Source organism: Mytilus edulis, unplaced genomic scaffold (assembly GCF_963676685.1).
Source record: "Mytilus edulis unplaced genomic scaffold, xbMytEdul2.2 SCAFFOLD_1850, whole genome shotgun sequence".
NCBI classification, from domain to species: domain Eukaryota; kingdom Metazoa; phylum Mollusca; class Bivalvia; order Mytilida; family Mytilidae; genus Mytilus; species Mytilus edulis.
Genome location: NW_027268173.1, coordinates 1 through 20,497, shown reverse-complemented (window position 1 = coordinate 20,497; position 20,497 = coordinate 1). Strand labels below are relative to the sequence as shown.

General features: G+C 32.0%; 1 pseudogene; it reads right to left on the bottom strand.

Moving 5' to 3' along the window:
• Positions 1–90: 90 nt before the first annotated feature.
• Positions 91–19,096, bottom strand: LOC139506920 (xanthine dehydrogenase/oxidase-like; annotated as a pseudogene).
• Positions 19,097–20,497: the final 1,401 nt, after the last annotated feature.

Below are 20,497 nucleotides of genomic sequence, written 5' to 3'. Positions count from 1 at the left end.
CAAAGCAAATTTCAATAGTTTATATACATTAAATTTCTTCAAACATGGATGCAATTCATTTTAGTACTTAATATTTGTGCAACAGCAAAACATTAAATATAACATTAAGCATTTAATCTGATCTTTTAAACAAACCTGATTTAATCTGATCTTTTAAACACACCTGATTTAAACAAACCTGATTTAAGAAAGTAGCTGTAAAAGCAATACCAAATTTTGTAGGAATCATACAGATCCCTCTTTTCTTCCATCGGTTTTCACTGAAATGAGAGACAAAATAAGTCAGATCTTCCCAATGCATTTCTCTTAAAATCAATAATGATGCTAAAGTGACTAACTGGTTACTACCATAGCATAGTTGGACCAACAGTATACGTAGCAAGCCAATTCCCACCTCACTCCCATATTCCCAATAACTTTTGATCAATATATAATATACTGTATATATTCTGAGATTCTGGCATTACTTTTAATCTGTTTGACTTTTCATGATTTTTTTCAACCTCCCCTCAACTCTCATTTCCCTCCCCACTTCCATCCCTATGCTCCCCTTCTTTTTCCTTTTCTTAGATATCCTCCTCCTACAACAGGAGGAGAACATAGAAAACAAGTAGCAAGTTTACAGCAAGATATCAATAATTCTTTTTAAAGTTAGTTTTTATCTATACAATTTAAAAATTCTAATATGATGTATATAAAGAAAAGAATCAGGAAATATAATGCAATAATTTAATTTTGGATGTAACGCGTCTTCTGATTGGCTGACGTTATTTTGTTATGAGCCCATAGACATAATTTAGTCATGTGACCGTATGTCATCAACATTTTTTCATGGTTTTCTACGGTTTAAAATGAAATTTAAAATTAAATTATAAGAAATGACTGTAATATTTTTTCTGTCTATTCGAAATAACATAAAAAATGTGGTGCACAATGTTAAATAACCCGCTACGCGCGTTATTCAGTGTGCACCAAATTTTTTACGTTATTTCTTCATAGACAGAAAAAATATTACAGTCATTCCTTAAATAACTGACCTATTGAATATTTCCACATCTCTTTTTCTCTTTATAAATTCGCTCCTGTCTTTGCATTCCTCCCAACATTTTCTTACATTGCAGTCTTCCATTACCTGTCCAAAGTGCGTCAGATCTCCTTCGTTTGTACATGTTTAGTTTACGAACCTGATAGTACAATAATTGATAATTATGTTAGAAGATTTCAAGTTATCTAATTAAGACTTAAATTAAGACTTAATTTCAGATGTGGTTTTAAAATTTAATAACTTGATAGTGAAATAAATAACAAATATTTTAGAAAGTTTTCATGATTTACCTTTTCTAAAATAAAATAAAATATTATCGTAATTATTTTAATGTATCAGGCGGAAATTTGAAAAAAATATTCCAATTTCAAAAGTTATATAAAATTGGATTGATGGAATAAACAAAATGTTCTTGACTTTATTAATAAACTTAATATTTTTAAAATTAAATAATAATTGATCATTTCATATATACAATTATAATATTTTTCTATGCATTAATATATGATGGTTCCATGTAACATCATAGGACTACTTAAGAAATAATTCTGTCATGCTACACACTATGCTCATTTTAACATAGGTGGACATTATATTTGTCAATATTTTTATAATCAGCATATTTAGTGAGGTGTAAAATGTTGACAAATATAATTCCAACCCATGTTAAAATGAACATATAGCATGGCATGATACAATTGTTTTGATTCTAATAGGAAAGTTTAAAACTTTTATACTTTGAAAGGGATATATAATACATATTCGAAAGGCAACCATTTTATTTGACAAAGTTAAAACAATTTAGAAAATCAACCGTTTTTTGATAAAAAACGAATACTTACTTATAAAACTTACTTTTGGAATACATGTATTTCATTTAAAATCCTAGTAAGCAACACCAACACATATGTTCATTTTGATCTCCGGTGTTGTTTGAAATACAACTGAGTTTGAACTGACATTGTAATTTCAATTGTAACTTTAATCATGTGCAGCCTATGTTTTATTGGAATTATAGAACATGGCTTTGTTTCCAAAGCCAAAAAAGAACATCATATTAAAATTCATGTTGTATAATAGAATGAGTATAATCTTAAAATATCATTGCTAGTGAAGGGCTGTTAGGTAGTGTAAAGCAAGTGCAATATATACCGTATTAAAATATATTCTTACCACTTGATTCCAATTATTGACTCTCTTTTACATGACAACTTTGAAAAAGTCAACCAATTATTTTCCAGAATACTAGTATTGTCAGGGAATAGAAGTTCCTTCATAATATAATTCTTTTTGGCAGCACAAATATTCGTTGGCTGTATTAGCAGAGTTTGAATTTGGTTTTAAAACTTTTGTAACTTTTTGAGTTTAGCATTTAAATAAACTGCATAAAATTTGTTGGATGGGATCTAAAGGAAGTCTCATTGGGGAGGGGGGGGGGGGGGGAGGTCTGATCCAGAATCCTGCTTACTGTTTTGTCAGATTCCTATATCCTGCTTATAATTGTAAAAACAACACTTGTAATTTACGACACCAACCTGACTTTGTTTCCTGTTATCACTCACAATAATTTGACTTTCACATGTCACACTAATTTACCAAAAAAAATTGGGAAATCAGGTGTCACGCTTAGACCCAATGAGACCAACTCTAAAGAATGTTCAACACACTGCTCGTCATTGTTTCAACTTTCAAACGTGGTGATAAAACCTGGAAAGTATAGATATCAAGCTTGTACCATATTCTAAATCTTTACCAAACAAAATACCTACCCGACTTGGACAAAAATTTAGATAAGTAGCTACTTCATCTATGAATGTTTCTGCAACAACCATTCCCTGCGGTCCACCAAAACCTCTGAATGCAGTATTTGAGGGAATATTGGTCTTACATGTCCTGCCGACTCCTTTAAAATTGGCAATCTTATAGGCATTGTCTAAGTGAAACAAACCTCTGTCTAAAACCTTTGTCAAAAAGAATTGATATATGTTTGTATGAAGGATAGTTATGCAGAAAATTTTATAGGCATATTTTACTTCTATGGTTGACGTTCAATAGAAAATATAGATAACAGCTTTTGCTTTAAAAAACATTAAAAAAATAAATTAAAAAAATTTAAAATAAATAAAAATAAAAGAATAAGAATAAGAATAAGAATAAGAATAAGAATAAAAAAATTTAAAATTAAAATTAAAATTAAAATTAAAATAAGAATAAGAATAAAAATAAAAAAATTAAAAATTAAAATTAAAATTAAAATTAAAATTAAAATTAAAATTGAAATTAATTAAATCAAAATTAAAATCAAAATAATACAAAGAAAAAAAAAAGCTCCTATACAAAAGATATACCAGTGAGGTAAATTATGCCTCTCCACTGTTAAAGTACTTGTTCTTGTAAACACCAGTTTTTTCTTTCAAATTCAAGGTTTAATGGGAAAAAAAGACTCCTTTTATTTTTTGATGAATTGAGAATTTGGTGGTTTTAGTAGACACAATTTTTGCATTCACTATAAGAGTATTAGAGGAAATGTTTGATATTGAATTTTGGAGGAAACAGAACAGTAAAAGGTGCGTTTCTCACAAATAATAATTTCACAGTACCTGGGCACGTAATAAGGTCTTAGTACCTGGGATTATAGCTATAATATGAAAATAAGAAGATGTGGTATGAGTGCCAATGAGACAACTCTCCGCAAGAGACCAACTGACGCAGACATTTACAACTATGATCACCATACAGTCTTCAACAGAGAGCAAAGCAATATAAGGTCACTTTACCTGAGGTTAGTAATAGGGTCATAATACCTGAGGTTAGTAATAGGGTCATAATACCTGAGGTTAGTAATAGGGTCATAATACCTGAGGTTAGTAATAGGGTCATAATACCTGAGGTTAGTAATAGGGTCATAATACCTGAAGTATGTAATAGGGTCATAATACCTGAGGTTAGCAATTTGGTCTTAGTACCTCATGTTAGTAATTTGGTCTTAGTACCTGAAGTTAGTAATAAGATCACAGAACCTGAGGTTAGCAATTAGATCACAGAACCTGAGGTTAGCAATAAGACCACAGAACCTGAGGTTAGCAATAAGACCACAGAACCTGAGGTTAGCAATAAGATCACAGAACCTGAGGTTAGCAATAAGACCACAGAACCTGAGGTTAGCAATAAGACCACAGAACCTGAGGTTAGCAATAAGACCACAGAACCTGAGGTTAGCAATTAGACCACATAACCTGAGGTTAGCAATAAGACCACAGAACCTGAGGTTAGCAATAAGACCACAGTACCTGAAGTTAGTAATAAGACCACAGAACCTGAGGTTAGCAATTAGATCACAGAACCTGAGGTTAGCAATAAGACCACAGAACCTGAGGTTAGCAATTAGACCACATAACCTGAGGTTAGCAATAAGACCACAGAACCTGAGGTTAGCAATAAGACCACAGAACCTGAGGTTAGCAATAAGACCACAGAACCTGAGGTTAGCAATAAGACCACAGAACCTGAGGTTAGCAATAAGACCACAGAACCTGAGGTTAGCAATTAGACCACATAACCTGAGGTTAGCAATTAGACCACAGAACCTGAGGTTAGCAATTAGACCACAGAACCTGAGGTTGGGAATAAGACCACAGAACCTGAGGTTAGCAATTAGATCACAGAACCTGAGGTTAGCAATAAGACCACAGAACCTGAGGTTAGCAATTAGATCACAGAACCTGAAGTTAGTAATAAGACCACAGAACCTGAGGTTAGCAATTAGATCACAGAACCTGAGGTTAGCAATAAGACCACAGAACCTGAGGTTAGCAATTAGAACCACATAACCTGAGGTTAGCAATAAGACCACAGAACCTGAGGTTAGCAATAAGACCACAGAACCTGAGGTTAGCAATAAGACCACAGAACCTGAGGTTAGCAATAAGACCACAGAACCTGAGGTTAGCAATAAGACCACAGAACCTGAGGTTAGCAATAAGACCACAGAACCTGAGGTTAGCAATTAGACCACATAACCTGAGGTTAGCAATTAGACCACAGAACCTGAGGTTAGCAATTAGACCACAGAACCTGAGGTTGGGAATAAGACCACAGAACCTGAGGTTAGCAATTAGATCACAGAACCTGAGGTTAGCAATAAGACCACAGAACCTGAGGTTAGCAATAAGACCACAGAACCTGAGGTTAGCAATAAGACCACAGAACCTGAGGTTAGCAATTAGATCACAGAACCTGAGGTTAGCAATAAGATCACTTTACATGGTGTTAGCAATAAGACCACAGAACCTGAGGTTAGCAATAAGATCACAGAACCTGAGGTTAGCAATAAGACCACAGAACCTGAGGTTAGCAATAAGACCACAGAACCTGAGGTTAGCAATAAGACCACAGAACCTGAGGTTAGCAATAAGATCACTTTACATGGTGTTAGCAATAAGATCAATGAGTCTGAGGTCAGCAATAAGACCAACTAACCTGAGGTAAACAACAAAATCACTTTACCTGATGTTAGCAATAAGATCACAAATTTTGTGCAGTACCTGATCGTAAGGTTATATGAGCTTAAATTTTTTGCAGAACATGATCAAGCGATTATATGAGCTTTAATTTTATGCAGAACTTGATCATGAGGTTATATGAGCTAAAATTTAGTGCAGAACCTGATCGTGAGGTTATATGAGCTTAAATTTTGTGCAGAACCTGATCGCAAGGTTATATGAGCTTAAATTTTGTGCAGAACTTGATCATGAGGTTATATGAGCTTAAACTTTGTGCAGAACCTGATCATGACATTATAAAACTTAAATTTTGTGCAGAACCTGATCGTAAGGTTATATGAGCTTAAATTTTGTGCAGAGCCTGATCATGACATTATAAGAGCTTAAATTTTGTGCAGAACCTGATCATAAGGTTATATGAGCTTAAATTTTGTGCAGAACCTGATCACGAGGTTATAAGAGCTTAAATTTTGTGCAGAGCCTGATCTTGAGATTATATTTTTGCTTTTACTTGTATGTTATTCAGATCTTCCTTAAAGAACACATTCATGGAAGGAGATATCTAGTGAGTTTACAGAATCTACTTACCTTCTGGATCAGGTAAATTGTTTGGGTCCCAGTTGGTCAGTTTTTAGTTTACTATATAGTTCTTTGTAGACTGTTCATTGACTTTTGGTCATTTTTGTTTTAAAAGGTGTTATCAGTATGCCTTTCTCCTATTAGTTTAAGTATTTCACTTGATTACAAAATAAAATAAAATGCTTCACTGAGTGCAGCCTGATACGACCGCAGAGTTTGAATCGTAAACAGTTGGGGCAAATTTGGACACAATATTCAAGCTTGATACGGTCTGAATTTGGATTGTGATCAAATTTTTGACATAATATAGGTTTCTGACACAAAACAAATGTCAAGGTCTTACAAATCTATTGGGTAATACTGTGCAAGTAAATATTTCTTCTTGAAAACTTTTCAAAAAACTTTAAAAAAAAAAAAAAAATTAAACCCCTTAAACAAAATTGGAACCCCCCAAACTTTTTGAGATTCATACACTTTAACAAAAGTTATTGTCTGGAAACTACAAAAATGCTTATTTGGGCCCCTAATTCTTACACAGTTTGGACCATCTGTCTTTGGACGACGCTGATGACAACAACGACAATATAATAGCAATATACTACCAATTTTTTTTTTAATTTTGCTGTTGTATAAAAAATAATTTTCAAAATTGATTCAATTACAATAATGGACAAAGGAAGATAACTCCAACTTAAAACAAATAATTTTGACAATTATACGATTGATATTTTTTAAACAGATATAAGATTCCTTTTTTTCCATTTGTAAAGGAGCGTAACTCTAATACGGTTGAAGTGACATCACCAAATTCAAACTTGATCTGTATTTTGATGTAATAAACATTGTGTATAAGTTTAATGACATTTGGTTGAGGCAAACTAATAAAATTAAAGAACCAAAACAAAAAATTCAGCATTTTTTCATTTGTAAAGGGGCAAAACTCAACAACGGTAAATGTGAGGTATGTGACATATGTACCTACGGACAAACGTACGTATGTACAGACAGACAAGGGTAAAACTTAATGCCCCCTCAGCTACTGCAGGGACATAAAAAAGAAATAAGCTTTAAACCTTACTCTTTTTAATCGCTAACAAAATCAGGGAAAGTGGTGCCCATTGGAATGGTCTTTTCTCATAATATGTTAGTGATTATGATGTAAGCTGAAGCCAAATGCTGTCTTCTGAAACAATTTTACCTGTTCAGGTGTGTGGTCAAGGGAAACCAGATATTTCATCCATGAATGTTTCAGTAACCAGCATACTCTGAGGTACTCCAAACCCCCGGAAAGCTGTATTTGAAGGGGGTGTTAGTTTTACACACATAACCAGTTAGTCTCACGTTCTCAATTTTGTAACAATTTTCAAACATCAATAAGGCCTGCTCAAGTACCTAAATGAAAACAATTTATATACTAAGGGGATAGTTTTATGCAAGTGGTGGGAAAAGGGACATAGCTATGACGTTGGTAGAAGGAACATTCTGATTAAATAAGGGAAGCAACTCTAGCCTAATCAAAAACATTTATCAGGATTTTTCATCACTTTACCGAATCTGGATCTAAATGGAGAAATGAAGAAACTTCATCCATTAGAGTTTCCATAACCAGCATACCCTGAGGTCCTCCAAATCCTCGAAAAGCAGTATTGGATGCGATGTTAGTTTTACACGCATAGCCAACAAGTCCAAGGTTCTCTATTTTGTAGCAATAATCAAATAGTAGTAAACATTTTTCAACCACCTGTATTTATACAGAAAATAGTTTGAAAAATAATAGATAACCTGCAAAGAATATTTTCTATTTTAAGAAAATTTTACTGTGAAATCATAATTTGTTGAATATCCTAATTTCTACTTATAACTATGTCCTGTAATAACAAAGAATATGGGTTATTTTATTGTTCGTAATCCAAAATAAAAATAACATTACGTCATTGGTTGAATTTCCATTGTTTAGTACCTTTTGAATTAATCACAACTTTTTGGTGTACACTTTTTTTAAATTATTACCCAGAATGAATAAGTTTCTGAAACAGCAGATTCATGATAACATTCCTACATGAAAATAAAAGTTTACTGTTTAAATGTCAGCAATAGGGAGCAATGTTGTTGAGTAATGTAAGTCTGGGATATGAAAACTGTGTTATCATGGATGATGCAGAATTTAAAGGTGAGCAGACAACAATTTGGAAATGAATAAAATAATTGTTTAAACTTCCTTTTATACCAATTGAATATCCTGCCTTTTTATTTTTCACTCTGTTCGGTCCTGCCTTTTTTTTTTAGTTTATCCCGACTTTTTTTTACCTAAATTGTCGTCCTGACTTTTTTTTTGCAAGCGTCTCATCCTGCCTTTTTTTTTTTACTCAAAACTCCTGTCCTGCCTATTTTTTTCAAATTTCATACTAGCCCCCCCCCCCCCATTCCCCTCCCCCCCCCCCCCCCCCCCATAAAAATTAAATGGTAGCTCCCTAAACCAACTTCTTTTGGCGTATACCTTTAAAGCCCTTGTCAGCTGATTTTGCAGCAATTTATATTCACATTTTTTCAAACTTTGCTCATATATTCATATAAAAAAAGATCAAAGTTTAACATATTCAAGACTACCGATATTTATATCCTTGTTATTTTCTAGCTGCGAGTAGAAATAAATTGTTGGAGAATATAAGTTGGTTTACAATTTTTGTCATGATTACAAATAAATATTTTGAATAAAACTATAGGAACCATTTTTAGATCTCAGTGGCGGATCCAGGGGGAGGGTTCCCTTTTGTCCTGGGTTGGGAACCCCCCTTTTTAAAAAGGGCTGGATCTGCCCCTGGATCTACACATTCCAATATTCCCACCATATGTGCATGACATCCCTTAGATTTAAAAATAAAATTGAATACAAAAAGCTTGACTTTCTTTTGTATTGTACCTAATTAACATTATCAGAGTGAGTGATGTGAAAAAAGAGAGAGAGTTTGAATGAAGATGACAAATTTTGTCATGTCTGAAAGGATCCTGTGATTAGAAATAAATAATATGAATTTTACTTATTCATTCAAAGTATGATGATAAAAAGATTGTTATTGCGACTAGCACTGGGATTCATCTAAATGTTGTGTGATTTTTCTACGTATGACTGTTAAATATCACTAAATCGACCAGAACTGTATGGTGCCAGTCTCTCATCAATTACAACACAAAATGATGGATTTTAGCTTGTAATTTTCAAACATGACCAATCAGAATCAAGGTTACAAAGATCATAATATATCAAAATAGATGAAGAAAAACAAAATGCATGTATACAAGAATAAGTACTTTCACAGTGTGTTTGTTTATGATGACAGACTAATATAATATGTAAAATATACATTTATATGCATAGGCAATAAAAAAATACAGATTTATAAGCATACACATTACTTTAATCCTAAATATGAAAATCATTAAATGTCCCAAATCTATCAATGGTTAAAAATAAAAAAACATTAGGACTATTCCAAAAGTTATAAAGCTGTGGGGTCACAGGTCATTATGGTTAAGAATCACCACAGCTTTATAAAGAATAAAGAATAAAGGTCCAACAAGTTAAAATTTTTGGACCATTCTTGATTTTTTTCTTCGAACCTTAATTTTCTCAGTTTTGAGACTTTGGGCATTTACAAATGATTTTTCATTTGATGTATGCAAAATTACTAAAAAGTATTAGAAAAACACATTAACTGAAAAAAATAATTGTGTAAAGTTTATTCATATTAAAATTGGATTACTTTTTGAATTTTCTACTAGAATTATCCCTGCAACCCAAACATGGATTCTATTGGGCAAAATTGTTGTTTTTGATACAGACATAATCTGTAATAGTGACGACAAACATGATTCAATCAAAAATGACCTTACATCTCATATAATAAAAGAATTCATGACCTTTTTTGCAAAGTCTAAATCTCTTCAGTATGGAATCATGAAAGAAACAATTATTCTTCAAAATATATTTAAATTTATATGAGTGCCACTAGTGAAGCAGGATCTGCTTACCCTTCTGGAGCCCCTGACATCTTCCCTCGTTTTTGTTTGGGTTCGTTTTATCTCACTCTTTGATGTAGTGTTTTGTGAATTTTTGTTTTTATTTTGTCTTGTTTAATTTATAGCCATGGTGTTGTCAGTTTATCTCTTTTATTAGTTTTTGATATCCCCTTGGAACCTTACTCCTTTTTTTATGTTTATATAGAATATATGATACTTACAGCTCCGGACAAATCAAATGTACAACCAGCATTGTTATACAGATTGACCTCTGCAGCAACAACTTTGCCTTCCTTTGTAAATCCAACCTGAAATTAAATGGTTATACTGAAAAATCCTTTGGGCAAAACTTTCCCTTTTCGAGTAAGTAAAAATTCAAATCAAATTGTAGTATGCAGATAAATCGCCTTGGGCGAAACCTTCCCTTTTACAGTTAATAAAAACCAGAATCAAGTTGTGATACTGAAAATTCAGAAATTATTGCGTGTATTTATTAAAAAATTCCAATTTCTGGTAAGCCAATAGATCCTAAGGGATGAAGGTGTAAACAGCTGATAGAGAATCTATACCGTGGCCAATACAGAATCAGCCAGTTCATAATTCCCTTACTTAACGTTTCTTAGTTATCTAGTCAACATTATGCAGGTAGCTAAAATAATATATCCTATCTTATTGCACAATGCATTTCTTACATATAATCTCATACATTGTATTAAAATTACATCTGGAATATCTTAGTTATAACAACTGTTAACCAACTTATTTTCGCTGATAATTCGTGATTAACCCTTTTCTATCCCATTTCACGGTTTAATTTATTTAATGATTCTCAAATTTACTAAATGTTATAAAATATGGAAAAATCCTAGTTCTACATATTCGCGAGAATTTATATCATCATCATTTTTCTACATGCAAAAGTTGCGAAAAATAAATCGCTTCCGAAAATTAGTTGGTTTACAGTAAGTAAAGCTGGCACAAGAATAACGAAAAAAATCTTTCAATCAACACTGTTGCAATTTTTATGTAATAATAATTTTTTGGGATGAATTTAAATTGATATTCACCCACAGAGTTCATGCTACCACACAGAAAAAGTCCAGGATATCATTTCACTTTACAAAAGTCAACCTTGGGTAATGAAATAATAGGTTGATTGATTAATAAGTGATTTCTTTATGCTACATCAGCACAAAACAACTTTACCACAGTGAGAGAACATTCAACATATTTGAACAAAAGACATTATTTTTATATTCAGACAAAATGATTTTTTCAATTAACTAAAACTTTAGTTTGAAGAAAAAATTATCATTTGTTCATATAAAATTCACAAATAACAGGTGCTTGTCTTATAATCTAGAATACCTTATATTGTCCTAAGAATGGATGTCTGGTACCTGTTATCAACATATCCTCATCTCTGTCTAACATACAACGCACTGGCTTTTTTAGCCTGTAAAATATATTAACTACCTTATTAAATGTTTCAATTATAAATTAAATGTTTATAAGTGTTTCTCTTTTCTAGTTTATTACATGGACTGTAGTTTTCCTGTTAGAATGGTTTTACACTAGTAATTTTTGCGGTCCATTATAGTTTGCTGTTCGATGTGAGCCAAGGCTCTGTGTTGTAGACCGTACTATGACCTATAATGGTTTTTCTTTTACAAATTGTGACTTCAATGGAGAGTTGTCTCATTGGCACTCATACCACATCTTCTTATATCTATCTAAACGTTACTAATAGGTCATCCAATATTATAAAGTACAAGCAATCTCTATCAGAAAAAAATATATCAATGCTGCATTTAAACTTGCATATAACATTATAAAGGGACATAACTAAAGAAATGTAAAAGTAACTTGAAATGTGTTTTAAGGTAATAAGCATTGTGTATAAGTCTCTTTATATTTTGTTGATGCCAACTTAAAGTAAGAGAACAGAAACCAACTTAGGATGTACGTAAGGAAGGTCAAGGGCAACACTTAATTCCCATTCTGCCTAGTTGGGGGCAAAGACATGTAGGTATTTATTGTGGACTTGCATAGCAGGTGATGCACATGTAGCAATAGAGGCTTACCTTGTCAACTTTCTGTGTTTTGCTCCTTTTGAAATTGATGCTTATAAGATCAATGACATTTGAACATGCATGGCTAAAATACTGCTACCTCTAACCTATGATGATAAAACTTACTTATAAGCTGCTAAAGCCACAGGTGTAGACAGGCAGATTGATCTCGTTTCTTTTCCTCCAAATCCTCCACCTAAAAAAAAACAGTCACAAAAATATCATCATAAAATTATTATCTCCCCTTTCATTTTTATCTCTCTAATGTCTTAAAAATCATTATACTGTGAATTCATTTTTTTTTCATTGGCATCAATTTTCGTGAATTAAGGAAAACTTGCATATTCATGGATATTTGATTTAGTGGTTTTGCAGAAGTGTGCCTACAAACCTTTAGAAAATTTATTAATTGTTGAACTTTTAATTTCGTGGATCACCTGTAACCCTGAAATCCACGAAAATTGGTATCCAACCAATAATAATGAATCCTCAGTATATTTTTGTATGAAATTTTAAACTAGCAAGGGTCCAATTTTTATTTCTAATTTGCTCTTCACTTATGGAAAAACAGCAAAAATTATATATTGACCTAATATTTTGCCTATAAGAATTAATATAGTAGTACTATTGTACTTATCTGATGTTGCAGTCTTGTAAATGTTTAAATCTTTATATAAACGTATTACTTGTTGCTTGGATGGTACAGAAAAATACTAACCTAATCTTTTAACTCGAACAAGGATTTTATTTGCTGCTACACCTAAGGTCTCAGCAACTACCATCTGTAAAAAAAATATGTCAAGTGTGAAAGCGTAAAGAAAAACACATACGAGGCCAAAGGGAGCTCAATAAATACATTTTTTAAAGTAAGACACTTTTAAATTTTTCATTTACCCCTGCCATTAGTTCAATTTTTATTTTGTTTATTTCATATAATTGTAAAGGTTATCTGTCTTAAATAACCACCTCCCATCAAAATTTAACAAAAAAAAGCATTCCATCAAGTTTATCCTAAAGATATCACATATATTTAACATTATCAAGATCATGAAAACATATTCAAGGTCAGATGAACCCTGCCAGACAGACATGTAAACCATAAATCATCATCATCACATATAGTTTATTTAAACCTTACAAAAGGCAAGTGAAATATCAGCATTAAAAAGCCTTGGCTAGATAGGTTTGTCCAAACTTTTCAACCCTGAAATACTTTGCATTAATCAAAAATATAGATCCCACCTACCTGTGTTTCTGTAGGGTTTTGTGTTGACACAAATAATTCCATTTCCCCATCTTCATTCTTAGGTACAGCTAGGGTGGCATTTGTCTCTAGATAAAAGTGTTCCTGTCCCCCTACATGTACCTCCCCTTCTATCACATGATCTGCTTGTTCAAAACCTTTCACAATGTCTCCACAGTTAATAGTTTTAGCTTCAGTCCAGTAAGAATTCTTCGCTATAGCTTCCTGCAATTTTAACAAATATACTAATGATAATTTTCAAATATTTGTTTACAAGATTTACTGGTGAGTCTTTTGCTGACAAAATGAATACTAAATTTAAAGCTTATTGTTGATGTTGAATAAATCAAATGAGCTCAACAAGAAATAGACAAATGAATTTCCATGTATATAAATTGAATTATTCCTGGTACAAACCTGAATTAAGAAACCTGGATACTTTTAGTTTCATTTGTCTATTTCTTGTATTCACTTATATCATAATGAAATAATGAATCATGTTTCAAAAGTTGTAGTTGGGTGTTAAAATACCAGAAATTATATTATAAATGTTGAGCTCACTATACATGCAATCAGCAAAACATTTCATACCTTTATGGTTATAATACTTTCAAGTTTTTCATATTCAATATCAACAGCTTTAGCAGCAGCCTGGGCATGAGCTTGTGTATCGGCTATAACAGCTCCAATTATATGTCCAATACACAACACCTACAAACAGACAATATTGACAGAATTATATTCTACATTTTTGCTTAATAAATACATGATTAGGTATGGGATATAGAACCAATCTTAGTCGTAAATTTTTTGGTGAAATCGACTCAAGTATATGTCTCAAATAAATATCAAATTTATTGTTGTTCTTCATCACAATGTTCAAGTTGCTGGAATTTATAAATTTCGTTTTTATGAAATCGGTCATTTTTTTTAAATATACTTACACTTTGATATAACAAATACAAGGTTATTTATTATGGGTTAGTGTAAGATATTCATAGTTACCTCAGAGGAAGCAAATGACTCCTCAGGAATAATTCCCCAAGTGTTATGTCCTGGGACATCTTTGTGAGAGATGAAATCAACAACTCCTGTCATTGACAATGCCTTAGTCGGATCAACCTTCAGTAATTTAGCATGAGCCTGTGTACTGGTAACTAGGGCTAAATATAACTCCCCTGCAACGAAAATATAAGTACAGTTGAAATAATTTTCCCTAGGAATGTACTATTAATATGACCTCTTCTTCAAAAGTTGCAATCGTTTAAATTTAAGTAAAATCGTATGTAGAGATCTTCTTTTGCTAAACTGATTAATTAATTGTTTGATAGTTGGTAATAAGTACCACTTGGCGTATCCAGGGAAAACTACAACTTTTGGCGAAAAAATGGCAATAATCAAAAATGAAAAAAAATCTTGCCAGAAATAGAATTACAACTCACAATCAATCTATGCTGCAGAGATCATATCCATTCTGTTCAATACTCGTAACACTGCACTCAATATTAAGTGTAATATTGCAAACCGTGTATGGAATGAATATAAACTCTGTGCTGGAGATTGACTCACAACCTCAGAGTTAATAGTAGACACTAGAGTGATCACTGTAGATGAAATATTTAGATCGCTCAGTTACAAAGGCATCTAAGTTACTAAGTTACAAAGGCATCTAAGTTACTAAGTTGAAAAACTTGTGTCTAATCCATTTGTCTCTTTTTGGAACAATAAAATATGTTTAAACTTAACTACAAAGGCATCTTCAACATTGAAACAAGTGCAGGATTTAAACTAACAACCCTAGTGTTGACAGGCTAGTAATATAGCATTATATGACATTGCATAAACATACATTTCAGGTCTATTAAGGTAGCACAATACAAAGATTTATTAACTTCCAATCTCCAACCTTTAAAATGCTGTTCCTTTCATAATAATGCATATAAATTAATAAATGAGGTATATATAAATAGATAAAAGATTAATCTTTAAAATGAATGCAATATTTTTGTTATGCAATCATTATGTAATCAACTATTATGCAATTAATGGCAAAATTTTGGTCAGTTCACTTGAATGAATTTAGCTCTTTCATCTCTATATATAGCTATACAGGAAATTTTAACGAAATCTTAATCAACACAGTAGGAACTTCTAAAGGGTGTCTCAAATTATGGCTATCGTATACCATTCTCTCATAAATCTGTAATTAGTGTAAACATCCTTACCACATAAAGGTAGATAATGTTTGATTAGATGTAAAATTTGATCTTTACATTCTATCCAAAATCTGAGACACCCTTTTGTAGATAATGGCTCCAGGAACAACATATAATAAAATCAACCCTCTTGGGGTAACCATGAATAAGCTAATTTCAATAGAAAGTGGAAATTTCTTGTAATTTTTTTTAGACACAGTTAACATTATAATTGATTGCATAATTGTTGTATAATACTAACATTGTGTTAATTTGAAAGAGTAATCTATAAGCTATCCATAAATACCACTTTTATAAATTTTCAAATATTATAAAAAAAAGTTTCAGCATTTTAAAACTGGGGAATTGGAGGTATAAAATCTTTGTAACAATTGTGCTACCTTAAATTCATAAAATAGACAAGTAAAAATATTGTCAAATATTGCATTTCTGTTTTACATAGAGATTTACATGCAATATTTGATACTATATCATAAAAGACACTATATTAAGGATGATAATATACCTTCTATTGATGGCATATCATCCACATAGATAGCTTCTCCTGTGGCCTGTTTCATGGCAGACAAATGGGTCAAAGGTCGTCCAACAGCATCTTGTGGCAGTTGCCCAGGTGCCACTTCCTCATAGATTTGTGAACCTTTACTAGCATCTCTATGGAAATTTGGTGTAGCACTTGTAAACGACTTTGGCACTTTCTTACTTGGTCCTGACTTCTATAATAAAAAATGGTCTAAACATATAAAGAAATCTGACAATTTTTGTACATAAATTAGGCAGTTAGTTTTCTCGTTTGAATTGTTTTACATTTGTCATTTAGCTGACTATGCTGCATGGGCTTTGCACATTGTTGAAAGCTGTACGGTGACCTTTAGTTGTTAATTTCTGTGATGTGTCATTTGGTATCTTGTGGAGAGTTGTCTAATTGGCAATCATACCACATCTTCTTTTTTATGTTGAATATACTGTAGATTCATTATTATTCATTAGGTACTAATTTTCGTGGATTTTGAGGGTACAGGTGAACCACAATTAAATTTTCAACAAATGACAAATTTACTATAGGCTTGTATGCAGACTTTGGCAAAACCACCAAATCAAATATCCACGAATATGTAAGGTTTAATTAATCCACAAAAATTGGTACCCACAACAATAAATTAATCCAAAGTAGTAAAATTGAAAATAATTCTAATACCTGTAATATTGAATAAGGAGATGTGATATGATTTTCATTGAGACAACTAGTCACAAAAAACAAAGGAAACTTAGCAAGAATGTAGAATGCAAATGTCTGTATAATCGATTGTTATAGGCAAATACAGAAAATAAATTAACCTGTTGTTGAAGCTGTAATTGTGTTGTCAAATAAAACTTGAAGAAAAAGCTTGTTGTAAGTGTTCGTCTGTATTCCACCATCCCACCAGGAGCACCAGGGGTCAACTGAAGGTCGTCAGCCATCAGACGACAGACATCATCTATTAAACTCTCATCCCACTTCCTATTACAATGAAATGTAAATTATTGTTAGTTTACATCTAATCAAAATGGGACCACTTTGGTTCACACCGCAGGTTGTCAGCAAACAATCAATAAATGTTATATACATGTATCATGAAACACCAATAAATACCTTCCCTTTCACAGATACAACCCATTCGCGATGCAAGTAGTGGCCACTCTACCATAATCAGAATTCTCTGGATTTAACCATACCTTATTAAAAAAAAACTCTTTCAGTGCTGTTTTTCGCTTTCTTAAAATATAATTTTCAAGAGGCAATTGCATGAAGTCAAGGCTAGATCATTCTGGTTTAAATCTACCAAAACCCACTTTAAATTGAATTAATTCAACCATTTCCATGACTATTGGTTTACCAATTGTTTATTCCCCTTAATGCCCAGTACAAAATATGTATCCATTTGGAACCATGCCAAACTCATACTATCACATATCCATGTTCAGAGAACTGTACACGTGAAATCTGTGTCAAAACTCAAAACCATAATTTTTCACATCAAGTAAGTAAGAAAGTTATACACTGAGAGGAAAACTAAACTAAACAAAAAATCTTGATGAGAACAAGTTGTTTTACAGTATCTTTGATAATGATTCCAATAACTATTTTGCAAAACAAGACTATCCCATCCCAAACCTAAACACAGTACCTTCCAACCACCTCCTTCATTGTCTTAACAGCCATAACTGTCGTGGGTGCCATTCCTCCAAAGGCCATGGCCATCTCCTTAATAGTATTAGTATTATCCTCAAACAAAACTCTGAAGCCAGCATTGACTATAGCTATATCATCTTCTCTTCTGTTGGCTTGTTTGTAGCCTCCAAAGTATTCATTCTGTAAAATAATCATTTGAAAAATGTTCAATGTTCAAGTAACACTATACTGTGGAATTTGAAATTAATATCTGTTTCTTTCTGTTTAATGTACAGTTTTATACAATAAGTATTGGTCAAGAAAATTTCATATAATAACAATTTGGATAAAAAATATCATGAAGGCATTTTCGTTTGGATGTTACATCAGCAAAGTAATCTTACAATAAAATTGAGAATGACAAATATGGTTAACTATACTTACTTTCTTAGTAAATGGTACAGTAACATTGAGTAAAACCTCGTCTGACTTTAAAGCTGTCTTTCTGTATCCCAGGAAAAACTTATCATTCATTGTTATATTTCTCTTTGATCCATCTACAAATATGTTTTATTTTAAATAAGTGAAAATGTAAGGAAAAATAAATACAACAACACAAACAAACAAAGTTTATGGCATGATATTGTTTACAATTACTGTCAAATGACCAAACCTGTATGTTAAGCTCTAAAACCAATCTATAACCGGTTAAGATAAAGTGGATAGCTATTCCATTAAATCCTATTTTTACATTTCGGTAAAGTTTTGAGGACTGTTGTTTGTCTGTTTTATGTCGTGGTCAAGATGTTATAACTTTTTTAGATTCATGGTTTTAGATTCTTCCAATTATATGCTTTGTCATTTTCAGAAAGTTATTAAATGCAGATAAGATGGATATTGGACAGGTTTATCAAATTTCTTAAGCAGAAATCCAGAACAATAGAGTTCCCCCTATTTATTAGTTAAAGTTAAGTCAGTCATCTTCAATTTTAGTTACTGGTAGATGCATTGGGTTATCCTTGTATGTTTGTTTTTATATCATTTCTAGCAGTGATTCTAATATTGTATAAGTCTCCAGATTGTCTATAAAACTAAGACTCAAAATTTTGACATAGAAAAACTATTGCTTTTGCATCTTTGATGTATAAAAATTTATATTTTATAAAGACTGGTTACCTGCAGATTCCACCTCAAGGACAGCACCAGCAGCCAGAAACAGTGGGTTAAGATCTGATATAGGACTAGCTGTGATAATGTTACCTCCAACAGCCTAAAATACATCAAGAAGAACATTTGGTAACCAGAGGATTAAAATAAATCATTCAAATCTTTATGCATTTTACATAAGCATATTTGCCAAGAAAATTTTTCTCAGATATTTATTTATTCATCAACTATATAATGATTATGGACAAAGGAAGAAAACTATAACTCAAAATATCACCTTCAATTCTATAAACATTATCATCTTCAATTATATTTATATAACAGAACATCCATAAACAATACACAACTTACATATAATTTTCAATAAAATAGTTCCATGACAAATATGGTTATATTTACACATATACATTTAGTATTATTTACAGTTGCTAAACTATTTCTCCCATTTTAATATTCTTGTCAGGTTACTTCCGGTTTATTGAGGTCATACCTGTTGTCCCTAGGGACTCTAAATATGACATCAGTGGGTTCAAGGCAGCTTAGGATTTGCAATAAGCAAATGCTCATACTATGTTGTTTGTGCAAGATTTGATTTTGATTTTTGGTGTTTTAACGCCACTTTTAAGTACCACATTTTGGTTATTTCGTGGCGGCCAGTTTTTATTGGTGGAGTGCTGAAATGCCTGCAGAAAACCAGAACCTTCGATAGGAAAACTGACAATCCTAGTCAATTAAGATTGGAGTTGAGTGCACCTGCATGAGTGTGGTTTGAAATCTCAACCTCAGTGTTGACTGGCTAGTGATTACAGTAGTTACTATTAAGACCACTTGGCCAACAAGGCACGGTTTGTGCAAGAGATGAGAACTAGAAAATATAGCTATCAAGCTAGTGACATTCATTATAGGATTAAACACATTTTTTCTAGAGGTTATTGATGTGTAAACCGGGGCGATTTACTCACAAACTGAATAAAAGTTCAAAGGACTTTTATGTTAAGTTTGTGAGTAAGAGACCCGGTTAACACATCAATAACCTCTAGAAAAAATGTGTTTAATCCTTATAATTCTTCAGCCAAACATACGCGATTATTAATTTACATTATTTGTTTGATGGTTGTTATATTTGCCATCAAAAACACAATGGCATGTCGTAACTAAGGAGTACGCCGCCATCTTAACTTTTTAAAACCATAAATGTCTGATAAATGCATCAGAATCTAAAATGAAATATAGCACCTACCTCAAAAACTTCATCTTAATTAAATATTATCCGAATTTGAAGCGTACACGTAACAAAATAATCTTTCCCTTGAAAAATTTTTATACACTTTCGAAGCTTTAGTGCATTTGTTTTGTTTCTTTTTTTGGGGTTATATATGCATTAGAATAGAAACAACTGTTATGCAATTGTTTTATAATCGCAATTTCTGAAAATCCCAGTATACCCGCAAGAATGTGTATCGCACATGAATAGATTACGAAAGTAGTTTCGGAAACATGGTTT